The sequence below is a fragment of the Crocodylus siamensis genome, chromosome 4 (genome assembly GCF_052110815.1).
Source record: "Crocodylus siamensis isolate JL-2025a chromosome 4, ASM5211081v1, whole genome shotgun sequence".
NCBI lineage: Eukaryota > Metazoa > Chordata > Crocodylia > Crocodylidae > Crocodylus > Crocodylus siamensis.
The window spans coordinates 147715435-147742430 of record NC_143398.1 but is presented as its reverse complement, the minus strand read 5'-3'; the positions used below and the strand labels follow the sequence as shown (position 1 = coordinate 147742430).

Sequence of the window (26996 nt, the reverse complement as noted above, 5' to 3'; positions counted from 1 at the left end):
TTCAGCCCACAGATCTTGCCTGCACTAAAAGTGCCAGCAGCTCCAAGTTCCACCAGTACGGCCTTAACGACAGTACAACCTAGTACCCACGTACAGTAATACTCTTAGTGGTGCACAGGCAAGCGTACTACCAACCTTCAAAGTCAGCTGACTTTGGATAAGGCACTGCTTTGGACAGTGTTCCTCCACAATACCAGCCCTTTTTCAGTCAGCATGGGCAATAACCGCAGCTATAAACAGTCCCGATGCTGAAAGCAATCCTCAGCGTTGCTGTCCCACTGATCATCCATTACTGATGAAGCCTGTATAAGTGGCCAGAAGCTAGTGATGTGCCCAAAGTTTCCAAACTGTGGAGATGCCATGGAGGTGGGAAAAAAAACGGAGCGCCCCAGGGGACAAGGAGCAAGCTATAAACTGTTAGAGCAGTAGCTCGCAACCTCAGGTCGCAACCCAAATGAGGTTCATGGGGGCAATGCCAGTGGAGCTGTACACAAAAGACGAGCTGTGCCAGGAGCTCCCCTGCACTTGGGGTGCTGTTGCTGCACTCTGCTCCCAGCAGTGGGTCACAGCAAAAAAAAAAGTTGGGAACCACTGTGTTAAAGGATGGTTTCAGGTTGTATATAAAGAATTTCTTTACAGTAAGGGTGACCAGAATCTGGAATAGACTTCCCAAGGAGGTGGTACAGTCCCCAACCTTGAAGATTTCCAAGAGGAGGCTGGACAGACACTTTGCTAGGATCATTTTTCTCAGCAGTTCTCCTGCCCAGAACAGAGGGGTTGGAATCAATGACCTTTCAAGGTCCCTTCCAGACCTTAATTTCTATGATTCCATGATTTCGAAGTTTGCCTTGCACTCAGAAATTAGGGGTGCACCAATAAAGACTTTTGGGGCAGATATCGATGGTCAATTAAATGAGCCATATCTGCTGATCTTGATCCGATTGCCAATATGCAAGCCAGGCAGCTTGGAGGGCAGCATCCAGCTGCTAAGTCTATTAGGGGAAGGGCAGATTGAGGCCCCCATGGTAAGGCAGGAAATGGGGCTGGGGCAAAGAAAGGGGTAAGGTAGGTGCTGCCCAGTGGGCAGGGGGAGGGGTGCAGGACAGAGCTGCTTGTCCAGGGGGTGGGGAGGCCAGCTTCCACCGCTGTGCGTGCCCCTGAAGGAGGCATGGGGAGCATGTACCCGCCAGATCTGTGCGCAGGGCAAAGGCAGGTTGCTGCTGTTGGCTGAGGCGGGGGCAGTGCTGAGCTGAGCAGCAGCAACACTGGGAGAGGGAGTTACAGGGGAGCTATGGTGAATTTTGAGGCAACTGTAGCTGTCCTGGCTGGGCAGCACCTGCACCAGCCCCCTCCCAACAGACTTACCAGTCAGACACTGCTCTCCAAATTGCCAGGCTGCACTCCTGGCCGTGTGCATGCTGTGGCTGTGCACATTCATGCGGTATTTAAATTGGAAACATTAATTGGCCACATCAGCCGAAAAAAGCCAATTGTCAATTTTTCTTTTATCAGTGCCTATACAATAGGAACTGATACATCAGTGTGCTTCTATCAGAAATGTGTCTCATTCCCTCATCCATTCTCCTCCAGTGATGGAACTATTTCTATCTGGATAATTGCTTCTTTCTACAGTCATTAGCCGAAGGCAACAGCTAGCTAGCATGGCCAAGTTACCAAAACCCAGGACCCACTTCACCCACTATCAAACATTGGCACTATTAAAGTTTCTCAGGGTCCTGCAGAATACCTCCATATATCTGAATGAATATTACGTTCATTTATTGCAAATCTCCTGTATAAGCAAACATATTGCAGAGCCCACTCAATGATTCCTTCAGACCTATGTATTCTAACTCCAGCAGACGTCCTCTTTCTGAAAGATTCAGAGTCCTAAGGGCACTGCTTTTCCAACACTCTGGAGTCTGCTGTTGGAAGAAAGGGGAAAAAATTACACTCTATCCTCCCACACAAGCCAATCCTGGAAACAAGCATCCCCTGACCAAGCTGTCTCATTTCTCTCAGTTGTGGTTGTGTGAAAAGGAAGCAAAGGCACAGGACAGGATCTTCAGTGGCAGCAGACATATCCTATCTCAGAAACCTTAACTGATGAGTATAGATCTTAAGTGATGGATAGAGATCTTGATCTTACCTACAGTTTAGGCAAATCATTGGAGTTTATTTTGCCTTTGCTAGGTTAAGGCAGGACCATTACCATTACAATCTTATCTTGCCAGGTAGAAACTTACGGGCCAGGAGTCAGTCACTGCCCTGATTGTACTTGCGCATCATCATGGGGACAGTCTCCACAGAAAGGATTCTGGGACATCACCTGCTTCATGCAGACACCTTGGATTCATTATCTGGAGCAGTCTCATTCTCCTATATACTTAAACAGCTCCTTTCCCTACATGTTCTACTTAGATCAAAGCTTCTCTCTATTCACAGCAGCTGCCTTTGCCTGTCCTAAATGTTACTTACAAAGTGATCTATCCTGTCTGTTCAGCCATCACCCTATGTGTCAGAGGAAAGTTAAAAAAAGAAAAAAAGTGGGGCAGCCAAGGGACAGCTTTCCCAAACAACTTGCAATAGAGTGCTATCCATGCATATAAAAATTGACAGAAAGGTCATGTCAGCAGCAGAGGCCCGATCCTAAATCATCATGCCGCCTTGCTATTAGCAGCAACATTTAGGAAGCCCAGCATAAGTGTAGAGGAAGGCACCACCAAAGCCTGAGGCAAAGGCTACCTCCCCCCACCCCCCCAATGACCTCTCTACACACCTGGAATACAAACTGCTGTCTGTCCTGCTGGCCACAGATGCATCGCATACACAGAAACAACCCAGTTTAAGGAAGGGGCTCATTTGTGAGCAAACCAACCCTCAAGTACAATAAAACCCTGAGCTTGAAACCTTGCAAGCACCTGAACCTCACAGGCCAGTCTCCACACTCCCCCACGCTCCCAGGGGGAGGAGGGGCACCCCCAGTGTCCTCCTAGTTACTTTTTGCCTTCCACCAGGGGAAGGACATCTCATCTTTAAGGCAGGCAAAGGCAACGCGCACAATCCATCTCACGATTTAACTCTGGGCTCTGCATGCAGTCACCCACTTCCTCCGGTGAAAAGCAGCACAGGGGAAGTGCCCCTACAAAAACCAAGTGAAAGGATCAGCTGGAAGCAGGGCCACATTCACTTCACCCTCCCCCCCGCCCCGTCCCACGGGTCACTCCTGCAGAAAATAAATAGCTTCGCCGGCAAAAGAGAAGAAAGTCTCGACAACAGCCACACACCCGCTGCAGGCCAGCACCCGGCCCGCGGAGGGTGCCAGGCAGGCCCGGAGCGACGCTGCCACACGTGTGGGAGACGCGGGGAGCGGGCCAGGCCCGGGGGGCTCCGCCTGGGCCGGGACAAAAAGGAGGAGCCGCTTCCCGGGGGGGGGGGACTCACCTCCGCGCCGCTGCCTCGGAGCCCCCGCCCGCGGGGACCAGCTCGTGTCCGCCGCGGCTCGGCTCGGCTCGGCTCGGCTCTCTCCCCGGGCCCGCGTCTGCGCTGCGAGGGGAGGATGTGGCGGGGAGGAGAAGGGAGGGGAGCGGCACGGCCCGAGCACTTCCTGGCAGGCGGCGAAAAGGCCTCGCCCAGCCCGCGCTGTTTGCCCATAAAAGGAGCGCGAGGCTGCGCGGACAGCTGAGCTCACTCACCGGGGAATGTGGCAATGAGGTAACGGGGCGGGGGGCGCCGAGAAGCCGTGGTGGGCGGGGGGCATCCCTCCAGGGCTGCGCCCCCAGCCCCGCCCTCGACTCCTCCCGAGGAAAAGGAGGAAGCCGCTCGCTCTGTTCAGGGCCTGTAAAGTGAACATTTTGTAGCTTCTCTTCTTTTCTTGCCCAGCCCCAGATGCCGGGTTTTACCAGGGCCGCTCTGTCGCGACCCGTCGTGCTCTTGCCCATCCATTTCTGGGTCAGTCACTGCTTCTCTCTCCTGCCCCTGGATCCCTTGCCTGGTCTGGGGCTGCCTGCTCTTCCCTCGTATCCACCTAGCCCTCAGTGCTCCCCCTCTGCCACCCCCTCCGGCGACTTCGTAGGCAGTGGACGGGGTGGGCCACCTGGGCCTGGCATAGCCAACTTTTATCGCGTTAATTTTTATTTTTATCTGTGGCGTGAACCCCCTGAAAGCCCTGCTGCACCCCCTGGCAGGTTGTGCTCCCTGCTTAGGTGACGGGCAGGCGGGAGCGCCAGTGCCCACCCTGCGAGCACCAGCTGGGGAGTGGGAGCACTCACTGTAGCCCCACGGCTGCTTCTGGGAGCTCTGCAGCCGCTTCCCAGTCAGTGAGTTTTGTCATGGGGGGACTCCTTCCCGCCCTGCCCCCCCAGTCTGCAAGATTGCCTGCAGGGGGACCCTGGTTGTTGGGGGGGCACATGCCCCCCTGACTAAGGTGACAGCAGTCACCATGATTTATATAACCCACAAATGCGCAATTGTCGTTCCAATTATAACTGTATAGCTAATTTTTAACTGCATAGCTAGCTAAATTTAACGTGCTAAAAGTTGGTCGGGCCATGGCCGGGGTGGTGCACCCCGGTCCGCAGCCTGTGGGTGACTTCTCTTCTAGTCACCAACTGCAACTTTACAGTTCTCCTGAGTCATGTCCCATCTATCCTTTCCCCAACCCCCTCCATGCATGAACCAGCTGCAAGAGCATCTGACTCAGACTTTCCCAGTCCTTTCAGTGTTTGTTGGTTGGTTTTTTTAAACAACCCACAGCCAAGCCCACAATACTGCAAGTAAGATATTCCTGTTGTACTCTATATGAGACAGAATTCAACTATTTCAAACCTCAGGTCCCCAGTAAGAAGACTTTGTTTCCTGAAAGGATGCCAATGCCACCTGAGCTTCTATTTCAGACCTGACATCTACTGATGTTCCTCAGTTCTGATGCATAGCCACACTCAGAGTAAGATTCCTCGTACCATCCAGTTTTGTGCTTTGCCAATCCTGTGTGACAATCTTGATCTGCAGAATCCTAAATCCACTCAAAGTGTTCCCTATTATTTTGCTGGCCAGTGACACTCCACAGTATTTGACCCAAAAGATCTTGTCTCTGCATCAAGGACCTCACAACTTTAAATTCCAGATCTTTGGTTTTCTTTCTTTTCTTTAAGCCTCTCTTATCAAAGCACAACCTCCCTCAGTAAATTCTCTAAGGAATTTGAGGGAGTGTGCCAAGGGAAACTCCTTTGTTTTGCATAATCATCAGACTTTGCCCTCAGAATCTGGCCTTGCTACTTGATACTGGCTAATGGTTCTATTGTTGCCAGATTCCTAAGAAATAACTTACTAATTGTTGTGCTTAGATGACTTCATTGTCCATCTGTGCTAGGGTTATTAGCCAACAGTGTAACTGCTCCAAAATATGCTCATCATAGATCTGCCTCAATTAAGGCACACCATTGCACTAGAAGGGTGCAATAGGCTACAAGCTGACCTTGACAGGTTGCAACGGTGGGCGGATGAGAATAGGATGGGGTTTAACACTGATAAGTGCAAGGTGTTGCACATGGGGAGGAAGAACCGGCACCACACTTACAGGTTGGGGAACTCCCCTCTTGCCAGCACGGAGACGGAAAAGGATCTTGGAGTCGTCATTGACTCCACGATGAACATGGGCCGGCAGTGTGGGGAGGCAGTCAAGAAGGCCAACCGTACCCTGTCATGCATCCACAGATGCATCTTGAGCAGGTCCAGGGAGGTGATCCTCCCCCTCTATGTGGCACTGGTCAGGCTGCAGCTGGAGTACTGCGTCCAGTTCTGGGCGCCACACTTCAAGAGGGATGTGGACGATATGGAAAGAGTCACTCGTATGATCAGGGGTCAGCAGGGCAGGCCTTATGAGGAGAGGCTACGGGACCTGAACCTGTTTAGCCTCCACAAGAGAAGGTTAAGGGGGGACCTTGTGGCCTGCTACAAACTGGTCAGGGGGGATCAGCAGGTATTGGGGGAGTCCCTGTTCCCCCGTGTGCTGCCAGGAGTGACCAGGAATAATGGTCACAAGCTGGCGGAGGGTAGGTTTAGATCAGATATTAGGAGGCGCTACTTCACAGTCAGGACGGCTAGGGCCTGGAACTGGCTTCCAGGGCAAGTGGTGCAGGCTCCTAGCCTGGGGATTTTTAAAAGGAAGTTAGATGAGCACCTTGCCGGGGTCATCTGACCCTGGTGCTCTTTCCTGCCAAGGCAGGGGGTCGGACTAGATGATCTACCTAGGTCCCTTCCGACTCTAGCTACTATGAAACTATGAAACTATTGCTGAATGTGCCAGTTGAGACAGCAGTTTACACTAACATAGTGTGCCTGCATTAGACATTTTATAGTGACACAGAGCACACAGGTTGGATTGATGCAAAACAAAAGTGGAACATAATTTGGAGTCTATACTGTTTTGAAGAAGATTGTGAGGGAGTAAGAAGTATAACTATAATAGTAAAGATCGGTCAGAACATCAAGTGCCAAATAGAAATCATAGAGAAGTAGGCCTGGAAGGGACCTTAAGAAGTCATCCAGTCCAGCCCCTGCCTGAGGCAGAAAGGGTGTTGTGTCCTAAACAGAGATCAGACCAGCAACCTTGGCATTATTAGCATCATGCACTAACCAACTGAGGTAATCGGCCACTTGCTGAACAAATTCACTGCTCAGTGTGAACAGTTGCAGGCAGCTGCGCAAGGACAACATTTATAAATGCTTCTACACTAATGCCAGAAGCCTAAAAAATAACGTGGGTGAACTAGAATACCTGGTATTAAATGGTAGCTGACATAATGGGCATCCCAGAGACTTGGTGGAAGGATGGTAATCAGTGGGATACTATTCTAACAGGTTACAAACTATATAGAAATAACAGAGTAAGACATGCAGGTGGATGAGTGGCACTATATGTTAAGGATAATATAGCTAGTAAGAGCATACAAATCTTACCTGAAAGGAAAGCAACTATACCTGTGAGTAAAAATCCAATAATTGAATACAAAGTATATAGTACTAGAATTGTACTACCAACCACCTAATCAGGTGAAAATAATTATGAAATGCTCAGGGAGATTAAAGAGACTGTTAAAATGGGACTAGCAATAATAATGGGAGACTTCAACTACCCTCCCATAGACTGGGTAAACACCTCATCGGGACATGATGTTGAAATACAGTTTTTGGATGTGATAAATGACTGCTTTCTACAACAACTCATCTTGGAACCTACAAGAGGAGATGTAAGTCTAGACCTGATCCTGAGTAACACACAGGGCCTAGTTCAAGAGGTATTTGTTGGTTAGCCACTATGTAAAAGCAATCATAACGTAATCATGTTCAACATTCTAGCAGAAAGGAGTAAGCCAAAGAAGTCCACCACACCAATATGCAACTTTAGGAAGGGAAATTACACAAAAATGAGGAAGTTAGAAATTTAAAGGAGCAGTCAAAATGTAAAAAGCCTGCAGGAAGCTTGAAAGCTGTTTAAAAATACCATTAGAGGCTCAGGAAAAGTGTATACCACAGATCAGGAGAAAGCAGACTTTAACTAATTCTTCACCTCTGTTTTCTTGTGTGGGGACCAGAACTTCCCCACTGGGATGCAAGATGGACTTGGGAATGCCTCCAGACCTCAGGTTGGGGATGACCTGGATAGGTTACAGCGGTGGGCTAACAAAAACAGGGTGTGTTTCAATACTGACAAGTGCAGGGTGCTGCACTTGGGCAGTAGTAACCAGCACCACACTTATAAGATGGGGAAACTCCCTTCTTGAGAGCACAGAGGCAGAAAGGGATCTTGGAGTCATTACTCCAAGATGAACATGGGCCAACAATGCAAGATCACGGTTGGCAGGGCTAACCGCACCTTGTTGTGCATCCACAGGTGCATCTCAAGTAGGCCAAGGAGGTGATCCTCCCCTTCTACGTGACACTGGTCAGGCCACAGCTGGAGTACTGTGTCCAGTTCTGTGCGCCCCACATCAAGAGGGATGTGGACAACATTGAAAGGGTCCAGAGGAGGGCCACTCACATGATCCAGGGACAACAGGGCAGACCCTACAATGAGGGACTGTGGGACCTGAACCTGTTCAGCATTCACAAAAGAAGGCTGAGGGGCGACCTGGTGACCGTCTATAAACTCACTAGCGGGGACCAGAAGGTTTTAGGAGAGACCTTGTTTCCTCTAGTGCCCCCTGGCATAACAATGAATAACAGCCACAAGTTGTTGGAGAGGAGGTTTAGATTAGACATCCGTAAGAACTACTTGACTGTCAGGGCGGCTAGGTTCTGGAACCAACTTCCAAGGGAAGTGGTGCTGGCTCCTATCCTACCCTTTAAGCCTTTAAGAGAAGGCTTGATGCCTACCTAGGTGGGATCATTTGAGCCCAATTTTTTTCTCCTGCCCAGGCAGGGTGTCAGACTTGAAGATCTACAAGGTCCCCTCCGACCCTACTTCTAATGACTCTATGAAATCAGAAAGGGTAACATGCGCACCAATAAAACCTCTGCATGCTTTAATAGCAGGGTTAAGGAAGCCATTCGAGGCAAACGGGCATCCTTTAAAGAACAGAAAACATACCCAAGTGAGGAAAACAGGAAAGATCACAAACCCTGGCAGATAAAGTATAAAAGCAAAATAAGGTAGGCCAAAAAAGAATTTGAGGAACGTGTAGCAAAAATATTAAAGTTCATCATCATAACTTTTTCAAATACATCAGAAGCAGGAAGCCAGCTAGATAATTGGTGGGACTATTAGACGACCAAGGTGTAAAAGGTGCACTCAGGGATAATAAAGGCATAGGAGAGAAGCTAAATAAGTTTGTTGTGTTGATGTTTGCTGCAGAAGATACTGTGGAAATATCCATGCCAGATCAGTGCCTTCAAATTGTTGAGCCTAAAGAGCTGGACCACATTGAAATAGCAACAGAGGAAGTTTTAGAATAAATCAAATGAAATACTAATAAGTCATGAAGACTGGATGGCATTCACCCCAGAGTTCTGAAGAACTCAAAGATGAAATTGCAGAATGGCTGGCAATAACCTAATCAGTAACCTAATCAGTAACTTATCATAACAAACAGACTCTGTGCCAGAGGACTGGTGGGTTGCCAACATAATGGGCTTCAGAGGTAACCTGGGAACCTACAGACCAGTGAGTCTCGCTTTCATCCCTGACAAGTTGGTAGAATCAATAATAAAAAATAAATTAAGTAGTCATATGAATGAATATGATCTGCTAGGGAAGAGCCAGCACTGTTTTTGTAAAGAGAAATCCTGCTTCACAAATCTGGTGCAGGGTGTTATCAAGCATGTGGACAAGGGAGATCCAGCTGACATAATATATTTGGACTTTCACAAAACTTTCAACAAAGGCTTTTAAAAAAACTGCATTGTGACAGGATTGAAGGGAAAGTTCTTTTGCAGACTGAGAGCAAGAAACAAAGGGTAGAGCTAAACAGTTACTTTTCAGGATGGAGGGAGGTTGAAAATGGGATCTGTGCTGGACCCGATATTGTTCAATATTTTCATCAATGACTTGGAAATTGGGATGCAGAGTGAAATCTTCAAGTTTGCAGATAAATTATTCTGGGTAGTCAAGTCCCAAACTGATCAAGAGGAGCTGCAGAAAGATCTTGCCAAGCAGACCGAGCGGGCAAAAAAATGGCAGATGAATTTTCCAAGGAAATACACCTAGGAAAAAATAGCTTCAACTATACCTATATAATACTGTGTTCTGAACTAGCTCAATGTGCAGTGGCAACCAAAAAAAGCCAATGAAGTTTTGGGCATCATTAAGAGAATTGAAAACAAAACATTATCATGCCATTATGCAAATCCATGATGTGCCCACATCTTGAATACTGTGTGCAGTTCTGGTCTCCATATCTCAAAAAGAATGAAGTAGAATTAGTAGGAGTGCACTGATAAAGATTTTTTGGCCAGTACGATGGTCAATTATTAACTAGCCATAATGGCAGGTACTGATCTGATTGCTGATATGCAGCCTGGCAGCTTGAAGATCAGTGTCTGGCTTGTAAGTATATGAGGGATAAGAGGCATGGGGGATGGAGGAGGCATGGGGAGAGCAGATTGAGGCCCCCCCATGGTGAGGGAGGGAGTGGGGCGGGGCCCGGTACTGCCAAGGTGGGGCAGGGCACAGGACAGAGCCATGGGTGGCTCATTTGGGGAGGGGGGTGGGAAGATGTCTCCCCATGATGTGCACACTGCAAGGGAAACATGGGGGGCATGTGCTCCTTGGATTTGTGCACAAGGCGATAGTGGGGTGCCCACTTCGGGCTCTTCCGAGTCGGGGGCAGGGGGTTGGACCAGGGTTGTGCTCAGGAAGGGTGGGGGTGGGGTAGGTGGCAGCAGTGCTGGGAACGGGGGGTTACAGGATGGGCTACAGCCACCCCAAAATTCATCATAGCCCCTGCTCACAGCATCACCGCCACCCGTCCTGCCCCTGTCTGCCCTGTGCACAGCCCTGGCCCAGCCACCTTGCTGGAAAAAGGCTGGCACAGCCCCTGGGCAGCCCATTCTCACCATGTGTACAAATCCAGGGGGCACATGCCCCCCATGGCTTCCCCAAGGGTATATGCAGCAGCGGGAGTTGCATCCTCCCTGCCCCCCCCACCCCAATGGCTCTAGATAAGCTTCCCATGGCTCTGTCCTGCCCCCTGCCCCCTGCCCCACACCAGTTGGGCAGTGCCTGCCCCTGTCCCAGCCCCACCCCCTCCCTCACCATGGGGGCCTTGATCTGCCCCACCATTTCCTTTCCCCTGTGAGCAAGGTCTCCTCCAAGTCTTCTTTTGATGAGTCCTCTTTCCAAACAAATCCCTGAGCCTCTGGTTCCTCAGCTTACCAGAGCTCAGGGCTTTTCTTCTCCTTTCTGCCTGACTCAATAGCAGGGGTTTAGCTCTGGGTTGGGGCATGGAGGATCTTGCAGCCACCTCTGTCTTGCTTTGGCTCTCAGTGGTCTTTTGCCACCTCTGACACCTGGGTGCTTCCTTTTGATGTCCCTCCCTGTGTGTCCTCCAGTGTGCAGGGAGTACATGTTTTCAAAATGGTGTGGGAGCAGCATGCACCACTCTTGTATCTCTGCTTCCAACCCTGCAGGTACATTTGACTTATCAGCAGTCCTTCCTGGGCTCTTTTCCCTCACAGTTTGGTGATGGCTTGGGTGTAGACTACCATGTTCCCTTGGTAAGCATCCCTCTAGTTGCCTTAACTGGCAACACAAATGATTAAGAAACTTAAGGACATGTATCCAAGGATATGTTAAGAAATGGGATTTATATTGTCCCCTACTGAGTTCGGCATAAGAGAAGTGCCCCAAGCATCCACTGGGTGCACACTTTTTGAATTACTTTATGGCCACAAACCATGCAGTCTTTTGGATCTTGTTTGAGAAGGTTGGCAAGAGATAGTACTGGGAGAAGGGAAAAAACCCCAGTATGTAAAAGAATTATGGGAACTAATAGAAAAAAATAAGGAGAGTGGCTAGGGAGAATCTCGGTTAGAGCCAAGAATGTCAGAAAGACCTATACAGTTGGAGGACTAAGACCCAGGACTTAGAGAGGGTGATAAGGTGTTGATACTGCTGTCAGAAGGAGCAGATAAATTAAGGTCAAGATGGAAAGGACCTTATAAGATTACTCGTAATTACCTGTTAATTATGAAGTAGAGTAATTCCAGTGGAGAAGACCTTTCAGATTTACCATGTTAATTTGCTAAAGCCCTGGGTGGATCCTGAAGGATATCTGTTAGACCCAGTACCCAGGGAGGAAGTATTAAGCCCAAGTGGGAACAGGAAGAAAGGGTAAAAGAAATTGGTAATGGGGGAGCAACTGAATACCAATCAAAGGCGACAGCTCCAGGAGTTAATAGAACAATTCCAAGATGTGCTGATTGAAGAACTGGGGGTAGCCTGAGGGGTTGGGCATAAAATAATTATGCCTTTGGGGTGTGTCATTAGGGAACAGTGGAGGAGACTCACTCAATCCTTATATGGCCCTGTTAAGAAAGAATTAGACGAGATGTTTCTTCAGTAATTCTCAATGCTAACAAGAAGCCCATGGTGCAGCCCAATAGTTGTAGTCCCAAAACCAGATGGCTTCATTTGGTTATGTATCAATTTTAGAAAAGTAAACATGATATCAGTTTTTGATGCCTTTCCCATGCCCAGTGTGGAGGAGATGTTGTGATGGGGCAGTCCCGAGGCTGGGCCCAAAGCCGGCCCACCTGTCTAGGGCAGTCTGCCCTGTCTTACCTGCCATGACTTGATGTAAAATAACTGATGTAAAATACGGGAGGCTACCTGTTTTATGCCTTGATGCCAAGGGTCTTTATAGACATGGCTCAGACCTCCCTTACCACGATCCGCTGGGTGGGGAATTGGCTCCGTGGTCGGACCCAGAGGGTGGTGGTTGATGGAAGTCAATTGTCGTGGTGCGCCGTGACCAGTGGGGTCCCTCAAGGCTCTGTCCTTGGGCCAACACTATTCAACATCTTCATTAATGCTGTGGAAACTGGTATCAGAAGTGGACTGGCCAAGTTTGCCAGCGACACCAAACTTCGGGGTAAAGCGTCCACACCTGAGGACAGGAGGGTGATTCAGGCTGACCTTGACAGGCTCAGGAAATGGGCAGATGAGAACCTGATGTGTTTAACACTGAAAAATGCAAGGTTCTCCACCTTGGGAAGAAAAACATGCAGCATGCTTATAGGTTTAACAGTGCTACACTGGTTAGCACTACAGACGAAAGGGACTTGGTCATGATTGAGCACAAGATGAACATGAGTCTTCGGTGTGATGCTGTGGCTAGTAGTAAAGCAAGTGAAATGCTGGCTTACATCCACAGATACTTCTCAAGCAAATCCCAGAACATCATTCTCCCGTTGTACTTGGCCTTGGTGAGGCCACAGCTGGAGTACTGTGTCCAGTTTTGGGCTCCACAATTCAAAAAGGATGTGGAGAAGCTTGAGAGAGTGCAGAGAAGAGCCACGTGCATGATCAGAGGTCAGGAAAACAGACCTTATGAAGAGATGTTGAGAGCTATGGGACTCTTCAGGCTGGAAAAGCACAGGCTCAGGGGTGATCTGGTAGCCACCTACAAGTTTATCAGGGGTGCTCACCAGGATCTGGGGCAATGTTTGTACTCAGCCTTGGTGAGGCCATAACTGGAGTACTGCATCCAGTTTTGGGCTCCACAATTCAAAAAGGATGTGGAGAAGCTTAAGAGAGTCCAGAGGAGAGCCACACACATGATCAGAGATCAGGAAAACAGACTGTATGATGAGAGGCTGAGAACTATAGGACTCTTCAGCCTGGAAAAACCTCAGACCCAGGGATGATTTGGTGTCTGCCTGTAAGTTTATAAGAGGTGTTCACCAGGATCTGAGGGAACATCTGTTCACCAGAGCACCCCAAGGGACAACAAGGTCACATGGTCACAAACTCCTCCATGACCATTTCAGGCCAGACATAAAGAACTTCTTTACCTTCCGAGTCCCCAAGGTTTGGAATAGACTGCCACTGGAGGTAGTTCAAGCACCTACTTTGAATGCCTTCAAGAGACATTTGGATGTTTATCTTGCTGATATCCTATGACCCCTGCTGTATTCCTGCCTCTGGGGCAGGGGGCTGGACTTGATGATCTTCTGAGGTCCCTTCCATCCCTAATGTCTATGAAACTATACCGTGTCCCATGCCTCACAGGTGGCATCCCGATTATTATCCCTATCCTAGCCCCTAACTTTGGCCTCACTCATTGGGCTCCGTGCTTCTCACTCATACTGGGACTCCTTGCCCCTCACACACTCTAGGCTCCTTGCCTCTGGGCTGCCTCCCTCTCAGTAGACTCCATGCCTCTCTTTAGGCTCCATGCCCTTTCCACAAACTCTGGGCTCCTTGCCCCACCCTGGATCCTCTTGATCCCGCAACTTCCTTGCTAGGTTACCCACCAGGTTGTGGGGGCTGAGTGTATAAGGTACCACATATTCACCTTTCACTGGGGAGGCAACTGGTGTGGCATTTCCTGGGGACCACCCCACCCCAGGCAGCCTCACTGTGCCATCTTACCCCATCAGGGTGTACTTTTAGGTTATGCCCCAGGACCAGGAACCTCCACCATCCCCATAGTTCCTGCCCTATACCTGCAAGAATGTTATGTGAGCAGCAGCTCAAGCCAGGCAATGTTCCCCCTCTGGCTGCTTGCAGCAAACTGCTGGCCCTACTACTCAGGGCCTGCTCTTATATCAGGCAGCTGGTCCCACTTCCCAATTAGGTGGCCTCCTGCTGGCCATGTGACTCCTGATTGGGAATGCAGCCACCTGCAGGCTGCTCTGTTGCTTATTCTAGCCCTTAACTGACTTAACAAGAGGCAAAAGGAGAGACATCCACTGGTCTCCAGAAGGAGTAAGGGCCTTTGAACAGCTTGAGGAGGCCTTGTGTAGTAACCCCGTGCTACATACCCCAGATTTTTCCAAGGCTTTTATACTGCAGACTGATGTCTCTAGCTGAGCTCTAGAGGCAGTGCTAGCTCAGAAAGTAGATGGTCTAAAAAAACCAATAGCTTATGCTATCTGGAAATTGACAGGGTCAGTCTTGATATTCTACAATTGAGAGAGAATGTTTAGCAATTAAGTGGAATATCAAGCTATTTAGGTATTATCTGCTGGGCCAGAGGTTATCTTAGTGATCGATTACGCACCATTAAAGTGGCTTCAATCTATGAAGACCAAGAACTGGCTGATGAGATGGACGCTGGCCCTCCAAACTTTTTTTTCAGTAGAATACCGAGCAGGAAAACTAAACAACCCCACTGATTTCTTATATTGTAGTATGGAGGAAACATACGCTTGAAGAAAACATGATAAATGAAGGAGAAAAGAAATTAGGTGACCAAATGAACAGTAGGACAAGAACTATGGAGATAGACTACACAGTAGGGGGGGAGGTAGGTAACAGAGAGTTGGACTTTGCCCCTGCTGTGCTCGTCCTGCAGAGGAGCCAACACTGGGAATCCAGTGGTGAGGTTCAAATAAGAGAGGATATGGGCCTTTTAGGGAGGGTGTGGGGGAGTAACGTAGTAAACAAGGCGGGGGGGGAAGTATGTTAGGACTTCGGGGGCGGGGAGAAAAGGGACTTCAAGATACAGAGGGAGAGAAAGTGACCCCAGGAAAGGGACCAAGACTGAGCACAGTAATTTACATGGGATGGCAGGGAGACATGGGTGGACAGATGCTAAAGCAGCCATCCTGGAGGACAACACTGAGAGACTGTGGTTTCTTTCTCTCAGATTCTGGAAGGCAGATATTGCCCAGCCCTGCAGGAGAAAAGGAAGAGAAAGTTTCAAAGAGGAACTGTAAGTAAAGAGTCAGGCTTCGGTCAAAAGGTGAAACACAACCTGGGTGGTGACGAACCCAGGCGGGGAGGACTGTGCGGTGGGGTCCACCTCACACAGCAAAACAACTTGATCATGGACAGAGACAGGGTTGGACTTAACAGTGTGGGAAAGCATCTCTAATGGGAACAGAGACTGGGCTGGAAAAGTACAAGCTGGCTAAGTGCAACCAAGTGACTTTTGGTTTATTTCAACATGGATTGTAAACAAAAGTCCCCAGTGGAAGGCAAACGGGTTAGCAAATACTGACTCCTTGCTTTGAGTTATTATTTTGGTTTGTGATTATCATCATTTAAGTAAGAAAGCTAAAGATTGACAATTATTCCAAACTGAGCAACCAAGTTCAGAGTGTGAATAAAAATACAGTGAATCCCAACTGAGAACTTCATTAGTCAACCAGGGCCATTAAGATCTGAGGGTGGAGTTAGATACAGTGTAAGGGAAGGTGAAGCTGTGTACTTTTCACCACGACTACTCGGGCCACATAGGCAAGGCAGCCTCCCACACTACATTTTTTCATCTAAGTACTACATCAAGACATGGCAGACAAGAGTGACACAGGCTGCCCAACCAGGAGAGCACCCTACTCCTGTTACATTCTGGTTACTGCACATTTATTGAGTACTTGTTTATATTCAAGTAATAAATACATGTGCAGTTACCACTGCAGAATAGTATCTCATGTACAGAAGGCAGCTAGCCTGGCTGAAAAGCTGCAGCTATGGGAAAACTAATAGGGGCATGGTTCACTGGAAAGCAAAAACTCCAGCAGGCAGAACTAGGGTGTGTGGAGGAGAAGCAGTAGAGACAAGGGGACTTCTGGGCTATGAAGAGGGCAAGCCTGTGGTGGGAAGGTGGAAGCCACAGGAGATCCTTCTCAGCATCCAGCACAAGGGGTTTTTTTGTTTGCTTGCTTTATTTTGGTAAAAAGGTTAACTGGGGCATACAGAGAGATGGAACAGGCAGCAAAAGCCATCAGGTTAAAGGACTGCATATTACAGAGGCTGGCTAACAGATGCTCAGGAAAGGGACAAAAGCCTGGTGGAAAAGGCTCTGAGGCAGCAACCCATTACAAGATGGTAAAGCCTCTGAAGGAGGATGGCAACCCCTAGCAGTGAGGAGCAGCAAGGTCCTCCTGGGTAGGCCTCCCTACCAAGCACCTGCCACTGTTGGCTGGCATCGGCATGAGAATGAACCTCTCCTGCGAAAAGATTTCTGCCATCAGAGCTGCATCCATGCCTGGGGTTTTGCTGGAAGACCCACATAAGCTTCAGGTGTGATCTTTTTACACCCGTGTTGATGTAGCTACGCCAGCAGAACTTGGTAGTATTAAGCAAGGGCTAAAGCTTAATGAACCTTTTATTTATTTGTTAAATGTATATCCTGTCCTTTTCAAAAGGCTCAGACTGCCTTATAATAAACAATCCACAGATACACATTTAGCAAAGTCGCTTCTTTTCTCTGTTTCACTTCCTACATTTTGTCTTCTCAGCTAGTTTGGACTCAGCTCTTTGGGCATTTTTTACATGTGCTCTGGGAGTGGGTGGGGGCGCCTCATAGCTCCAAGAGCCACTGTAATTAAAAAGTTTCTGCTGCAGTCTCTCATGTATCAGCATCCCTGCACTTCAAAATGGCAGCAGGAGTGCTTTAACTAAAGCTCATTTGACAAGCTTTAACATGCCTCCGCTGCCATTTTGAAGTGCAGGGATGCTGATACATGAGACACAGAGAGTGGCTGAAGCGTGCTAATTAGCACACTACAGCAGACTCAGTTTCATAGTTTCATAGTAGCTAGAGTCGGAAGGGACCTAGGTAGATCATCTAGTCCGACCCCCTGCCTTGGCAGGAAAGAGCACCAGGGTCAGATGACCCCGGCAAGGTGCTCATCTAACTTCCTTTTAAAAATCCCCAGGCTAGGAGCCTGCACCACTTGCCCTGGAAGCCAGTTCCAGGCCCTAGCCGTCCTGACTGTGAAGTAGCGCCTCCTAATAGCTGATCTAAACCTACCCTCCGCCAGCTTGTGACCGTTATTCCTGGTCACTCCTGGCAGCACACGGGGGAACAGGGACTCCCCCAATACCTGCTGATCCCCCCTGACCAGTTTGTAGCAGGCCACAAGGTCCCCCCTTAACCTTCTCTTGTGGAGGCTAAACAGGTTCAGGTCCAGTAGCCTCTCCTCATAAGGCCTGCCCTGCTGACCCCTGATCATACGAGTGACTCTTTCCATATCGTCCACGTCCCTCTTGAAGTGTGGCGCCCAGAACTGGACGCAGTACTCCAGCTGCGGCCTGACCAGTGCCGCATAGAGGGGGAGGATCACCTCCCTGGACCTGCTCGAGATGCATCTGTGGATGCATGACAGGGTACGGTTGGCCTTCTTGACTGCCTCCCCACACTGCTGGCCCATGTTCATCGTGGAGTCAATGATGACTCCAAGATCCTTTTCCGTCTCCGTGCTGGCAAGAGGGGAGTTCCCCAACCTGTAAGTGTGGTGCCGGTTCTTCCTCCCCATGTGCAACACCTTGCACTTATCAGTGTTAAACCCCATCCTATTCTCATCCGCCCACCGTTGCAACTTGTCAAGGTCAGCTTGTAGCCTATTGCACCCTTCTAGTGCAATGGTGTGCCTTAATTGAGGCAGATCTATGATGAGCATACTTAGGAAGTTAATTGAGTCTGTTCTGATGCACTAATTACAGTGCATCTGAGTAACCTCCTGGCACATCTACAGGCACCCTTCAGGACCAAGAGTATCACACACTGGTTAAATCAAAGGGATCCCACTTTCATTTTGGTCGAGAATTTGACCCTCATCCCCCACCACCGGCAGCCTTGCAGCATAACTTCTTTGTGGCAGCCTAGTCTTGGTCTATGGCATTTTATACATCTGTAAATTCAGCTGCTTGGCTTGAACAGAATCATAGGGTTGAAGAGGACCTCAAGGGCATCTTGTCCAACCTAGGGTTACCATACTAGTTTCAACAAAGAGGACACTTGTTTGGGGGGGGTGGTAATATGATGGGGGGACAGTGATATGCCCATGCCCTGCCCCCGCCCCTCATTCCCAAGCCATAGACCTCCAGCCCTGCCGCTGCCCCTCACTCCCAACCCACAGCTCCTCTGCCCCTGCTGAAACCCCTCATTCCTGACCCATAGCCCCCTGGCCCTGCCTGTGCCCTGAGCTCCCAACCCACAGTCTCTAGCCCCCTGGTGCCCCTCACTCCCAAGCCACAGCCCCCCTCAGCTCTGCCAGTTCCCCTCACTCCTGACCTGCAACCCCCTACACCCCCAGCCCTGTTGCCTCCAAACAACCCCCCCCATGCCCCTCGCCTGCTAGAGGGGCAGACACCTCCGCTGCCTCCCAGCAGCCCCAAGCAACTCCTTGCCTGGGTAAGTCTGGAAGTGCCCGGAAAAACGTTGATGATGAGCAGAGGTAGAGCAAAATCCTAGACATTTATTGATATTTAAAACCCCCCCACCCAGATGGAGATGGGATGACCCAAAAAGAGAATATGTCCAGGAAAACCCAGATGTATGGCAAACCCTGCACAAATGTAGGATTCACTATCCCTAACCATCCCAGACACATGTTAATTTCTCACCAGCATATGATACACATTGCCCTGACTAAAAAGAGGTATCCTTTATTGTGTACTGTGACTTGAAGTCCAGGGGTGAAGGATATGGAAACTGATTAATTCCTTTCTGATCCAGTGAGATCCTTAGGACAAAGGGGCGAATGAAAAAAGAACGAAAGTGCATGGTGGGGCCACCTGGGCCACTGAATCTAGTCTCCTTTTTTTGCAGGCAGCCATTTACTCAAGGAATATCCAAAGTTTCCACTTCAAACCCACACACACACTTGGTTACCAAGCATCAAAAATACCCTATAACACAGCATAGGTAAAAAAAGCAAGGGTTAAGAGGGTACTCCCATTGTCCTGCTACAGTAATAACAGGGAAATAGCTGGCTAATAACATGAATCTAGATCAAATAGGGAAGAAATAAGAGGAATAAAAACAGGGACATTAAGCTTTTTTGTTGCTCATCACAATGAGAGTTGATAAGAAATAGAGAGGGGTTTAACAGATGGACAAAGGAAGTCCGGAAGTGACAGAACAGAATTCGACAGATGGGTGAGAAGACACTGAGTCTGACTTTGCATTTGCCAACTAGTTGTTTTTTAAGCTTGTGGTTTTGTAATCTGAAAAAAAACAGTTCCTCCTCCTCCACTGGATGTGACTAAGAAGGGAAATACAATTTGCTTTCCACCTCCCTGTCACAACTATTCTTTTGATGGGAGAATTTTCTCTGGGCCCATTGTGAACAGAAATTAACTCCTTGAGATATGCACAATTTTAGTGAATCTCACTCAATTTTTAGCTAACTTGTTACTTTTCAAATTCACTCTTGATTTCCGTGATACTGTTACCCTACACCAGTGGTTCTCAACCTTTTTAGGCTCAAGACACCCCTCGGAGAATGCCAGCTTTTAGCTTTCACTCTTTTTTTGACTACAAAAAAATAATAGAGCAATTCTGTGCAAAGAACTCAGAAAGACTGCAACAGTTCAGAATGACATTAATACCTATTTGAAACTTCTGGTTTTATCTTGTGAAAGGCATGGTAGATTTGAACCTTATGGATTAACTAAGGTAGATATATAGCCAACGTGTTGACCTTCCTAAAATCTATACATAGACATAGGGGCCTGTCCTTTTTAGGGATGATCACTGGGGGGGGCTTCACCACTGGCTTCTTGACTGTCTAATAATCCCCTTGCCTAGTTGTCACGGCGCAGGGTCCTAGGAGCAGCCATGATCTCCCCTAGCGCCCCCTACCATGCCAAGTTTGCGGTAAAGCACCCTCGTTCTCGCCCACCATGTCTTTGATGTTAAGTATTTGTAAGGGAGGCTGCCTTTTGTCCCCTGGGACACGGTGCTCTGTGTATTGTGACTCGGTGCACCCCAGCCTTATGGGCTATGCATGGCTCCAACCGCCCCTTCACCACGTCCCAAGCCTTGCTGATATCCTAGCATCTTTCATAATTCCTGTTTAATAGACCTGTGTAAGTGTGGAGCGACCCACCGCTGGGTCTCTCTGATTACGCATCCCAGAGAAGTTGTAATTTTATGCATCATACCCTTTGCATGTCCAGGTTCTATGCAGAGTATGTTGTGGTACTCTCATGTTAACCCTCATAATTGCCACTGTTGTGTGGCATTGAGCTGTTTACTAAGCATAGACCCTTCTGTGAGGCCAGGCTCCTCTGGTGGTAGTCTTAACTCCTGGCTATCTAGGAAAGGGGTTATTAGGAAGCCCTCCAAATCCTGCCACTCTTTTAGTAGATTTATATGAAATATATGTTGGGGTGGTCTGTGCCCTGGTCAGATAACTTCATAATCTACAGGCCTGACTTGGCATGATACCTCAAAGAGGCCTTGCCACTTAGATAGAAGCTGACTATTCTGGTCGGGTAGTAATATCAGGACCTTGTCCTCCACTTTAAATGTGTGCTCTCAAGCCCTGCAGTCATAGCAGGTTTTTTCCCTAGTCTGTGCAGGTGCCTTATCTGTAAGGTATTGTGCACTCTCTGTCCATAAAAATTTGTTCCTTGGTCAGTTATAATTTCTTTAGGGATGCCCACTCTGGCTATCCATTTATGCAGTTCATTGGCTATTCTGGGGGGCCATTTCAGACCTCAGTGGGATGGCCCCAGGGAACCACATTACATAGTCCATGATTACTAATATATATTGATAGCCCACACTGCATTTAGGTAGGGGTCCAGTAATGTCTAAAGCTAGTCTTTCAAATGGCTTCCCAATAACAGGCATCACTGTCAAGGGGATAGGTGACATGGGGGTGGGGGGCGGGGGGCATGTGCCCCCCCCAAGATTGGCCCTTGCCAGCCAGGGAGTGGGGGGTGATGGCTGGTCCCCCCCGCAGATTGTGGGGGCACCGAGAGAAGCACCATCTCTGTTGCTGGCCTGGCCTGTAGTTAACTGAGAATTTAAAAGTTGTAAAGCAAGCACCCATTTCATAATGCGAGCATTATTATTTTTGGCTTTGCACAACTGCTGCAATGAAGTATGATTTATTATGAACTGAAATTCTCTCCTATTAGATAATATCTAAAATACTCCACCACCCACTTGATCGCTAGGCATTGCCTTTTTACAGTAGCATACCTCTTATCGGCAGTGTTCAGTATTCTACTTGCATTAGAAATGAGTTTCTCAGCACCTTCTCTGTCTTGACACAGCACTGCCCCCAAAGCTGTTTCCAAGGCATCCATCTGAAGGATAAAAGGTCTTGTAAAATCTGAAATTATAAATAAAACTTTACTACAAAGGGCCTTCTTAACCCTCTTAAATGCTTCTTCCATATATGGGGTACCCTTATTTTACCTCCTTGCGTCCATCAAAGGAGAAACTATTTCTGCAAAATTGGATATAAACCTGCAGTAGTAGTTGGCCCACCCTAAAAATGACTTCATTTGTCTGTTTGTTTGAGGAGGTCAGTATTTCTCTATAGCTTCTACTTTACTGGCCAAGGGTCAAATGTTCTCTTTCCCTACCAAAAAACCCAAATACTTAGCTTCAGCCATTCCCAACACACACTCTTTGGGATTCATGGTCATCCCTATATATCACAACTCTTTAAGTATTGCCCTTAAACATTGGATGTACTGATCCCAGGACTGTGAATAGATTACAATATTGTCTATGTATGTGGCTGCGTTTGCCATATGTGGTATTAATATATGATCCATAAGCCTCTAGAAAGTGGCTGCTGCCCTGTATAATGCAAAAGGCATCTGCATAAATTCATATAATTCCCAAGGTGTCCCGAACATGGTCTTGGCCTGATTTTCCTTAGTCATGGGGATCTGCCAATGGCCTTTTGACAAATCAGTGGTAAAAATATATTTTCACTGACCTATACACTCTAACAACTCCTTCACATGGGGCATAGGAAAAGCGTCAAACCTGGCTATGGCATTAACCTGTCTAAAATCCACACAAATTCTAAGTGTCCCATCTGCCTTAGGGACAATAACCATGGGACTGTGCCAGAGACTACATGATGGTACTGTAACTCCCTGTTCCAACATTTTCCTTAATTCTTCATATACCACCTGGTGTAAGTAGTGCAGCACTGGGTGCCACCGTTCCCACACAATCACCCCTTTCCATGTTTGACTTTCATGTCTTATGCCTTTAGCCTTCCCAGGTCTCTCATTAAACACATCCTTAAAACTATAAATCACCATCCACAGATCCCTTTGTTGTATCTCTGTTAATCTCTCTCCCTGCTGGATTAACACATCTAACCTTTTCTCCCCACTGCCCTCACAAATTTTGGACCCAAATTCTTCTTTTATATATTTGGGGCTGGCCATCCAGCTCTCAGGGTCCTTCCAGGCTTTTAACAGATTAACATGATAAATTTGTCATTCCCTGGCATGTCCAGGGCGATGTACTTCATAATCTACGGGACCAGCTTTGTGTATGACCTCGAAAGAGCCCTTTATTAGCTGAGGTAGGGAGTAGCACCAAAACTTTATCCCCCACCTGAAACTCTCTCTCTTTAACCTTTTGGTCATAACTTTCCTTCTGTCGCTGTTGTGGTATTTCCAGATTCTTCCATGCAACTTGCCTAGCACTATTGAGATGATCTATCTGCCTATGTTGGTAGATACCCACACCTTTGTTCCCTGAGCTCTCCCAGTCCTCCTTCACCATCTGCAGCAAACCCCTGGGCTTATGCCTGTATACCAACACAAATGGGGCAAATTGTGTTGATGCTTGAGGAGTATCCGATAGGACAAACAATAAAGGTGTTAACAGCAAGTCCCATTTCCTTGGATCTTTTTGCACACAGTGATGCAACATGCATTTTAAGGTACCATTTAAACGTTTTATGAACCTGTTAGTTTGAGGGTGATAAACCAATATTCTGAGGTGTTTTATGCCTAGTACCTGGAATGTAGCCTTCATCACTCCAGACATAAAATTTGTACCTTGGTCAGTCAGAATTTCTCTTGGGACCCCTACCCTTGAAATCCACTTGAGGAGCTCCTCAGCCATACATGCCACCATCACCACCTATGGATGGCCTATGGATACCGAGTAGCATAGTCAATCATAACTAAAATGAATTGATGTCCCACACTACTTTTTGGAAGAGGGCCCACAATATCAAGAACCACTCAGTCAAATGGGATGTCAATAACAGGCATCATCTGGAGTTGAGCATGGGAGGAGTGACTCTTTGGCATTTCCTACAGGATTTACCCCGGTGAGTCACTTCCTCTCTCATACCTGGTGTGACAGGGCACCAAGTCTGCCCAATCACAGAACTACAGGGAATGAAGGGAAACAGAAAACTTACCTTAGCTACAAGTCCAAGGAGAGCAAGGGGCAGGGATACCTGGATGGAGGAGAGAGGGACCCAGATGAAAACAAAAAACAAAGGCAACATGTGTGGCAGGAAGCCACCTTTGTTTCTCCTCAAAATCTCTGCCCTGTGACAATGTGATTAGGATAGGCCCAGCAGAGGAGATGCACTTTACCCTATCTCTTTAGGTAACTTGAGCTAGATACATTCCTGAGGGAGGGGGGAAACCTGCTCCCTCTGCCTACATGACTGGTATTGGCTACCTGGGTGAGGGGCCTCTACCTGGTAGGCTAGAGTCTGCCCGGCAACTAGTGATGTATTTCAAATTGGTTGGCCGGCAGCCAACCGGAGCTGGCCTCCACTGGACCGGGTGAATGAGGTCACAGGGGCTATATAAGTTAAGACTGCCCAGGAGGAGGGGGCAGCAGCTATGCAGAGGACTCAGAGGAGCTTTACCATCTGAAACTGGTTCTCTCCCCCAAAACTCATGAGCTAGAAATGGCCTGCTTCCAGAGGGAAACTTCACCTGCCTTTGGAAGATGGTTGTGAGTAAGCTACTCGAGATCTGATTAGATACCTAGCTGGCAGTAACTCAGATGCATGATCAAAAGGCTATCTCAGCCAGACTGTTTGCTCTTTAGGATTTCTAGGATATTGATCAATCTTGTACCCTATTTTCACCCTACCCCTGTAGTCAATAAAGTTCTCCTTTGTGACTGGTGTGGGAGACTTATTGAGGGGTGGGTCTAAATTATGCCTAAGAGACCCCTTAGGTCTGCGGACTAAGGGAGACTTTCATTTTTGCCCCGGACTTGGGGAAGTGCCCCAAGTCCCTGTACTGGGTTGAGTACACATTGGACTTTAGGCCTGTGTTTCCCTGAGGACACAGGACCAAGAGAGTCTCTTCTCGGGGTGGTGGCAGCTACGTTACCCCCCAGGCTAGTGAGTGTGCTCCAGAAAGGGGTTGGCTGGATGTGAGGCACCCCCAGGGAGGCACTCGGAGCCTGGAAGGTGGTAGGGCGCAGGGAGGTGGGCGGCTCAATGCAGGAGCGCCCCCTACTGGCCCGCCACAGCATGTGTAGAGGGAGGGAGGAGAGTGACAGCTATGAGAGAGGCAGGAGACAGCCAGAAGTATTTATTTAAAGGGGAACGGAGCCCAGAATTAGCTCTGAAAAAGAGAAGAAAGAAACCCAGAAGAAATAGGGAGAGACTGCAAGAGAGAGAGAACAGATGACAGAAAGGAACAGAAGAAGGATCCTGGACAGAGACTTACCTGGGAAGCTGAAGTAAGGTAATGAGGAAGAACTCTGAGTTGGTGAGTCTGATACCTGAGGACGTCTGGTAACATCCCAGAGGCCTAAAAAAAGAGAAGGGAATGCGAGTGTAGGAAGATTAACAAAGAACAGAACCCCACATTTTGATATCAGTAGAAAATACAAGGTGGCATAGAATTGCCATTTGCTTGGGACCTGTGCGGAGGAGAACGGGGCAACCAACCAAGAAAATGAGAGCTCCCAAAGAGAGAGGGAACTAAGTATATCTAAGAGAGATATAATAAGTGTGCTGAAGAGTTATTTTTGCTGGACCGCAGACACAAAATCTTCTTCATCTTTCAGGACCATGTTTATTTCCTTACCTTATTCCATCAAAGTTGTGGCATGTGAGAAATAAAGGAAATTAACCCGATCATATTAAAACAAGAGATTGTGATTTATTTTTGCAGGCATAGCTTAACATTCAAAATGGTACACTGGCCAGGAAACTGAAACAAGCTGGAAAATTACGAGGACTCATCCTTACTCTAAGGAGATAGTAATGGAGAGTCCTGCAACCCATGTGGGTATGGTTGCTCCGAAAGATTGGCAGCAAGCCCAGCAAGTGGTAGTGCAGATAATGCATGCTCAACAGGTACAGCTGGAGGAATTAGTATGAGTAAGGAGCCAGGAGGCTGAAGCAAGTATGGCAGTGCTTAGTCAACAACAAGCGCTCAGTGAGAAGATAGGAGGCTCAACAAGCAGCCATATTAGGAGCATCAGAGAAATTCCAAATCCCTAAAATGATGGGAATGCCTACTTGGGACATCGTGCCCATGTCCATATCTATATCTTCCTCCAGGGTTGGGTCAACAGACTGTTTCCCAGCCAGTGTACCAAGTTGTAACCGTCTATGCTGTTCCTTGGCCGGACATTTACCTCTTTTGGCACAGCTCCCTTTGTCTGTACCTTTATGGGCAGACAGTTTGACTCGAATTGACTTTCATAGTGCCGAATGCTCTCACCCACCACAATTTGATATTGAAATTTATTGAGAATAGGAGAAAGATCTTCCATCTCTTGACACCAACACTCAGATCAAGCTCCGCTTCCCCTACACCCCACCTAGTGCCAACCCAATGTTAGAATCCCAATAAGATAAGAAAGGTCTCAGTCTTTTTATGGCCCCTTCATTGCAGAGCCCACGAGAGGTTGTTGAACTCTTAGAGTTACTCAGCCCTGTTTGTCCATCTCCCTCTCTTCATTCACGTTATAAGTCCTTTACAATAAATTTTCCTTATTCTCCAAGTACACACTGAAAAGGGATGAGCTATATGGCAATGACGCATGTCCCCCTTTTACTCACGCTTCTGATGCATCTCTCATTCTGTCTCTACAGGATCCTCATCATCTGGCACCCAGCTGCTGCTTTGAGGCATCCACACAGCTTTTTCAGGTAAGTCTGTAGGCTCTTCCAAGCCTCTAACCATGGGATGCAGTTTTGGCTCCCACCAGTTGCCTCTCTCAGGGCACTCTGTGCCAAGACACTGCTCTCCATGGCTCAGGGTTCTCACTTCCAGTCCCCCTGTTGTAGGCTCCCGAGTGGCTTTTATCTGGCCACTGGTGTTCCACCCTGCTGATCGGAGTTGGCAGATGTTCATAAAGCATGCTGGCACTGGCAGCAGAATTTCTCTCTCAGCATCAGTGTTGACTGAATCAACTCACCTCTAAACCACGGCTTCCTGCACGCTTCCCGTAAGTCATTTTTAATGGCATTTATTCTCTCACTGCCACAATGTGCTAGGCAGACAGGTCCATGCAGGAAGAAAACTAAGTGGTCCAGGGTCAGTGTAAGGTGGCTGAGCCCGGGGCTCTTGTTAACGGGCTGTGGTCAACAGCATCCAAACCATGCAAGAGAATGAA

General features: G+C 48.1%; 1 protein-coding gene and 1 long non-coding RNA gene across 2 annotated transcripts in view; one reads left to right on the top strand and one right to left on the bottom strand.

Annotated features, from left to right (window-relative positions):
* ZYX (zyxin) overlaps positions 1-3594 on the bottom strand; it is a 12720-nt gene extending 9126 nt beyond the window's left edge. The window contains exon 1 of the mRNA XM_090044127.1: positions 3445-3594. The gene's annotated coding sequence lies outside the window, so the exon portion shown is untranslated. The remainder of the gene's footprint in view (positions 1-3444) is intronic.
* LOC149866758 (uncharacterized) lies at positions 3589-26996 on the top strand. Its single transcript, XR_016441946.1, has 4 exons — positions 3589-3714; positions 15312-15377; positions 26473-26529; positions 26668-26996. It is a non-coding gene; the product is annotated as an uncharacterized LOC149866758 (long non-coding RNA).